Below are 7109 nucleotides of genomic sequence, written 5' to 3'. Positions count from 1 at the left end.
CTTAAGGAATTTATCGATGCCTTCACTATCTTCTATTTTATTAGAGTATAGGGTTTCAAAATAATTTCTAATTATCTTCTGTATTTCTGAATTGTCTGTTGTGATGTTGCCTTTTTCATCCCGTAAGCTAGTAATTTGGGTTCTCTCTCTTCTTCTCTTTGTTAGCGTGGCTAGTGGTCTATCAATCTTATTTATTTTTTCAAAGAACCAACTTTTAGTTTTGTCAGTTTTTTCGATTGTTTCTTTTGTTTTGATTTCATTGATTTCAGCTCTAATTTTAATTATTTCTTGCCTTCTACTGTATTTGCTGCTGATTTGTTCTTTTTTTTAATAGAGCTAGAAAACACACACACACACACAAGATTTATACTGAAACTTCCAACTTAAAATAGACAGGATTCTCTATTTCCTATTTCGTATCTAGGTACATGAGGGAATTTAGTATGTGATAAAGATAGTACTTCAAATCTGTGAGGAAAATATGGTTCATTCAATACGTCATGTGGAACATTTGGCTATCAATTTGAAAATAAATCTTCCCTTAATACTAAACAAATTCCAAACTGGTTACAGAGCTGTGAAAACAAGGATGAAAAGTGTTAGAAAAAATAATGGAGAAAGACATATCCAATTCTGGAGAGGGAAAAAAAAATCCCTCCTCACAAAGACAAAATCCAGAAAAAACAAAGGAAAAGCTGACGGGTTTGGCGATGAACAACACTGCACAATATTCTTGTGCACAGGAGCAAGAAACAGAATCACTGGTTCAAACTTATTGTGGGTTTCCACCTTTGAGACAGTGCTGTGTTGCATTTCAAATAAGAAACACATGTTTAAACCAAAATAAAACCACCAGCATGTAACTAGGTGTCTCCTTAAAGATCTCAAAGAGACCAGGGGACAGATTCCAGACAACCACTTCAGAACACTGCTGAGAGAGACCTGCACACGGCTGGCAGCAGGGGGAGGAGCCCCAGAATCAGTTGACTGTCTTCTGGAGTCTTAAAGTCTTACTTCTGTTGCAGGTCTTTGTCACCTGCTCCGATGTCAGCCCCCAGGAATTTGATTATTCTTTCCTGAGTCTGCTCAGCATCCCTGGGGTAGAAAAGGCAGTGGGTCCATCACAGCAGCTCTAGGGACTTGAAGCACAGAGGAAATATTAGAGATGCTGAACACATTTCAGAGAAGGAAAGATGAAGTCCTCCCTTTATTATTCTGACAGGATCAGCCCTGGGTTGGGGCAGTGTGATGGGACCTTGGAACCACATGCCAACATGTGCCTATGGCCAAGAGTCTGAGGGACATATGGTGGTTCCTCAAAAGATTAAACATCAAATCACCATTTGATCCAGCAATTTCACTTCTAGATATATACACACAAGAATTAGGAGAATGGACCTAAACAAATATGCAATATTGAGAATAGCCAAAATGTGAAAACGATCCAAAGATTCATCAGTGAATGAATAGAAACAAAACGTGGTCTATATCCACAATGGAAGGCTATTCGGCCTTTAACCTGGATGGACCCTGAAGCCATATGAAGTGGGATTAGCCAAACAAAAAAGGACAAATACTGTGTGGCTCCTCTCATACGATGATATGAACTGAATTGTGTCCCCCACAAATTCATATGTTGAAGCCTCAAACCCCAACAAGATAAGTAAGGCCTTTGTGGAGGTAATTAAGATTAAATGAGGTCATAAGGATGGGACCCTGAGCCAATATGATTAGTGTCCTTATAAGAGACACCACAGAACTCTTACTTGCACTCTGCCACGTAGGGACACAGTGAGAAGGTAACAGTCTGCAATCAGAAAGAGCCCTCACCAGAAACCTACTATGCTGGAATCCTGCTCTCAGTCTCACAACCTCCAGAACTTTCAGCCTCTGGAAAATCAGTGTCTATGGTATTTTGTTACAGCCATGTAAGCTAAACCATATGAGGAACTTGGAATAGTCAACTTTGTAAACACAGCAGGTAGAATAGTGGTTACCAGGGGTTGTGAGGGAGGGGGGAAGAAGCATTATTATTTTTGAGTAGGTCTAGAGTTCCAGTTTAAGATGATGAAAATTTCTGAAGGTTGGAAGTGGTGGTGGCTGCACAACAATGTGAACATACTTAATGCCATTGAAATCTTACACTGAAAAGTGGATAAACTGGTAAATATTGTTTTGTATATTTTAACCACAATTTAAAAATTAAATTGAAGATAATAGGAGGGACATCTTATGGCCATTCTGAAACCTTGCTTCTGCACAATCATTCTAGGCCAAAGTGCCACCTCTCCGTCACTTTGCCACAGGCCTGATGAAAACGTCCTTCTGAGCTGGGGCTTTGGAATGCACAGGGTTCAGCAGATAACAAAGTGTAGAACATTTTAAGTTCTTTTAAATGAGGTCTAGAGCTCTGCTGTCACTGAAAGTACTCCCCCACCCCCCCCCCACCCGAAACACACAGAGGGAAGGAGTGAGGGGAAAAAAAAGTATTTGCAGCTGGAGCCTGAATTAGCAGTTTTGTCTCCCAAGACCGGAAAACACCTGGTCCCAGCAGACTCTCTATTGAATTTCACACAGCTTTCAAAAATAGACTAATTCTTAGCTGACTGGCAAGAGTTAGTTATGTTTTGTTGTCTTCCACAATTTTATCTAAGCTCAAGCAATCACACAATATTTTATTTATTTTTTTTAGCAGGAAGAGGGATATACAAGTTGTATCTTTCCTAGATCAAGTTGTCATTTTGATAACTCAGGACGCTTGATAACAGCAAAGTACATGTGTTTTAGTCAACTTTTGTGTTGCTGTAGCCAAGAGACCCGACAAGAACAACTTAAGGGAGAAAAGGTTTATTTTGACTCATGGTTTCAGAGGTTCCGTTTATGGTCAGCCACCTTCATACACAGCTCTGTGCCTGAGGTGAGGCAGAACATCATGGCGGAAGTCTGTGGCAGAGAAAGCAGCTCAGGACAAGAAAGTAAGGAATCAGAGAGCTCTGTTCATCAGTGACAAAATATAAACCCTAAGTTTACGCCCCCCGTGACTTACTTCCTCTAGTCATACTGTACCTGCCTATAGGTACCACCCAATTAATCCATGCCAGTGGATAAGTCCATTATTAGGTTACACCTCTTGTAATCTAATCATCTTTACCTCTGAAAACTTTTGCATTGTCTCACACATGAGCTTTGGGGGGACACTTCATATTTAAACCACAACAATATTAGAAGACACTTGAAGCAGGGCACACAACTGAAATGGACTCGAGACCAGGCACCCCTGCTCCTGGGAGCACCGCTCTTCTACTAGCAGCGTTAGCATATTCTGTTTGTGAGAAATACACACTCTTCACCCTCAGCCCAGACTTACTGAATCAGAACGTGCAATTTAACAAAATACCTAGGAATGTTCGTTAAAGTTTGAAAAGGGCTTCAGATGTCTCTCAGCTGAATCGCCTGAATACTTATTTAAAACACATATCCCTGGAGTCAGCCCACACCTGGGAAAATCACCTTGCATATCTCTTAGACAAACAAGCTTGAGAACTGCTGCTGTAGGTATCTATTTAAAAAGCTCCTCTGGTGTTTCTAAGAGCTATTCCCATTCCCTTTGGGAACCCCACTTCCAAGAATTCGAGGTTTCTCAATAACTACCCCCCAGGGGAGGGCTGACTAAGAGAAGTGAAACCCTCTGTGCTAGTGAGACTTGAGGGGCCTGTGTCTCCACAACCCCTAGGTCCATTGGGTTTTTAAGGACTTGTCTATCATTTTCACTTCATTCTTTCTATCTCAATTTCTCTTCCCTACTGCCAACACAAATAAAATAGAGTTGCAATAAGGAAAGGACTCAGAGGAAGACAATTTTTGCACCTACATCTTCTGAAGGATCAACTCTGAACTGACATGAAGCTCAGACCTTTCACCAGGCTTATCTCAGAGTAGCCGCCTGATGTGTGGTCAGGACTGGGTGTGGCTGTAACGGCTCTCCCTCTCCGGCTTTATGCAATCCTGTAAATGACCTGGCAGCTTCTTCCTGCAAGGGTTAGCTTTGAATAGCAACATATGTATGTGGTGACACCCAGAGGGCTGGGGAAGAATCTCTCACCGGCTCTTAGTCATGTCTGGATTCTATCACTTGAGGCTGTTTCTTCAGGTTTCACGTTGGGCTGTGCAGATTTCTGGGAGCACCACCTCTGCAAGCTGCTTCAGGTAACACTGTGATGAGGATTTGTTGATTCAGCTCTTTCCGATCCAAGCCTCTAGTGCAGAGGATGGTCCTACTGGCCTGAAGTAAAGGTCCCAAACTTTGAGAGAATGGCTTGAGGCATTGGGATACAAGGAAGGAAAGGGAAAAGGAGAGAGAGATGTCACTTACTCCTTAGGGTCTGAAAATCAATGTTGGTAGGCTTAGATGAAGGGAGACCTAATCTCCCTACCCCAAATACCTGCGGAACCTGGGTAAATATGACCTGAAGTTAACTGAAATGAACTCTGTAGCTGGAGGGGACTGTCCATGCAGTGTGTCTGTCCTGACATTTACTCTGCAGATAAGGATCCTGAATCCCTGAGAAGCCCAGGCAACCTCAGTGAATAGAGTGACATGGCAGGGTCTGTCTAGAACTGTGGCTCTGATCTCACAGTGCAATGTTCTCTCCAACACCTCTTTCAGCCTTCAGGCAGGAAGCCAGAAAACAGGGTCTATTAAAACAAGTCCTAGTCTTGCATGTAATAGTAAACTTTATATCTACAGCCAGATCACAGGCAGCATTGTATGTTAACTAAGAGAAGAGCTGCTATAGTATGGATCTTAAATATCCTCCAAAAGACAGTGTTAAAAGCCAGGTCCCCAGCCCATAGTGCTTTGGGAAAGTGGTAGAATCTTTAAGAGGTGAAGCCTAGTAGAAGATCTTCTGGTCATTGGGGCCCAGTCATTCTTCTTCCTTTCTCTTTGCTTCCTGGCAGCCATGAGATGAGTGTCTTGCTCCACCACGGACTCCCTTCCATGACATGCTGCCTCACCATAGGCCCAAAACAACAGGCAAATCTAGTGTGGACTGAAACTGTGAGCCAAAATTAACCCTTTCTCTTTATAAGCGGATTATCTCAGTTATTTGTTATAGTAATGGAAAGCTGACTAACGCAAAGGATTTCAGTGTCACTTACACATATGTTTATGGATTCAAATAAGCTCTACTTATTTGCTCATGGGTCACAGAGCAAGTGATAATTCTGTGTTTCACTTCTCACATCAGTAAAATGAGGATAACACTGTCTGAATTGCAGTGCTTTCAGAGGATGAGTGAAGTTAACCTGAGTAATGTTTGGTTTCCTCAAACTAGAGTGAGTTTATGAATCACCTGATGACCATGTTAAAGTACAGATTCTAGATTAGTGTTCTTGGGGGGTTTGCGGAGAATCTGCATTTTCTCAACTAGTTGCCAGGTACTTACCAATTGGGAGACTTTTTATTTTTCTTTTAGTTTAAAAACTAAAACTTTTTATTTTGAAAGATTTTGTATGTGCAAAAAAGTTAGAAAGGGGGCTGGGAGTGTAGCTTTGTGGTAGAGCCCTGGGTTCAATCCCAGCACCCCCCCCACACACACACACACACAAAAAAAGGAGGAGGTGAAGGAAGAAGAGAAAATTTGCATAAAATAGAGTACAAATAATTCCCAGAGAACCTTCACCCAGCTTCCCTAAACGTTAACATGCTAGATATAATCATAGATCAATTACCTAAAACAAGGAAGTTGGCATTGAAACAACACTATTAACCTTCAGTCATTTTTCCAATTTCATTAATTTTCCCACTAATGTTCATTCTCTGGACGGTGATCCATTCAGAATCACACATTATGTTTAGTAGTCCTGTGACATCAGTCTCTGATCTGGAACAGATTTCTTAAGGGACATTCAGTGAAAGACACCTATCACAACAATGATAAGTTGGACTCCTTGCACTTGTTTGAATTCACATGGTTCTCAAACAGGGTTAAGACTCACCTGAGGAGCTGATTTTACATGTTCACTCCCAGAGAAACTTATTCTGTAGGGTTTGGTGATGGTTAGAGGACGGGTGATTTACTAGCATGTTGGGGGATTCTGATGCGGGTGATCAGAGGACCAGGCTTTGAGAAACCATGTTCAAGAGTGTCTGGCAGAGCATTATAAACACCTGCTGTGATCTCTCCTTCTGAAGGACGAACTGTCTCTATTTTTTTGAAAACTCTTTTTGGATGCATTATATTCACGGGGTAACATTCTAGAGGCAGTCTGTCTCTTCCTACCCAATCCCTACACACCTTCATAACACAAGGGGAAGCACAGCACGCCCTGTTTCCACCTTTGCCTTTTCACCTAAAGTGCCCTTCGATTTTCCACCTTTTCTGAACAGCCATGCGGTTTTGCATTTTCCCATAGTTTGCCACTAGGGGGTGCCAGTGATATCCTCCTTCCACCAAGTGCTTACTGAAGTCACCAAATCAGCAGTGAGCAAATGCTTGCAGAAAGAGTCCTAGAATGTTTAATTAGCCCGTTTACCACCTATGGCCTCAGAGATCTGGATCTTTCCCCCTCTGATTAGGATGAATTCCAGAGCTGCCAATTTGGGGCCACTTTTCTATCGTTAATTATTCAAGAGAAATGTTTGCCTGGAGATGCAGGGTGGGCAGGTGGGGACCAGACCTGGGGACTTCAGCACAAGGGGTTTGGTCTGAGCTGTCCTGGGTGCAAAGGACGTTCTATGAGCAACACATCACCTCAGTCAAGACTCCAACACAGACCTGCAGGCTTGACACACTTCCGCCACTAGGTCTTTGTGTCTTTTTACTTCCTTTTATCCTTTGCATCTGGAACATTCCCCCCAAAGACTCATGTGTTTAAGGCTTGGTCCTCAGCATAGAATGTCTAGAGGTGGGGCTTTGGGGAAATGATTGGATCATGAGGGCTCTAACCTCATCAGTGGATAAATCCATTGATGGATTCATAATTTGATGGTTTTCATAGGAGGTGCTAGAAACTATAGAAGGTGGGGGCTAGTTGGAGGAAGTAGGGGTATGCTACTTAAGGGTATCTCTTGTCCCTGGAACTCTGACTCCTCCCCCCTCCCCTCC

The 7109-nt window shown here is 42.4% G+C and overlaps 1 long non-coding RNA gene across 2 annotated transcripts in view; it reads left to right on the top strand.

The window, feature by feature from the left end:
* Window positions 1–3864: 3864 nt before the first annotated feature.
* The window catches only part of LOC125618443, a 21351-nt gene continuing 18106 nt past the window's right edge, over window positions 3865–7109 (top strand). Inside the window, exons 1-2 of one of the 2 annotated variants that reach the window (XR_007349706.1) lie at window positions 3865–4206; window positions 4960–5059. This is a non-coding gene — a long non-coding RNA (uncharacterized LOC125618443). The remainder of the gene's footprint in view (window positions 4207–4959; window positions 5060–7109) is intronic. The other variant, XR_007349707.1, reaches the window with a different exon arrangement.

Source organism: Marmota marmota, unplaced genomic scaffold (assembly GCF_001458135.2).
Source record: "Marmota marmota marmota unplaced genomic scaffold, marMar, whole genome shotgun sequence".
Taxonomy (NCBI): Eukaryota; Metazoa; Chordata; class Mammalia; order Rodentia; family Sciuridae; genus Marmota; species Marmota marmota.
The sequence above is the reverse complement of the archived record's forward strand: the minus strand, read 5'-3'. Positions and strand labels throughout refer to the sequence as shown.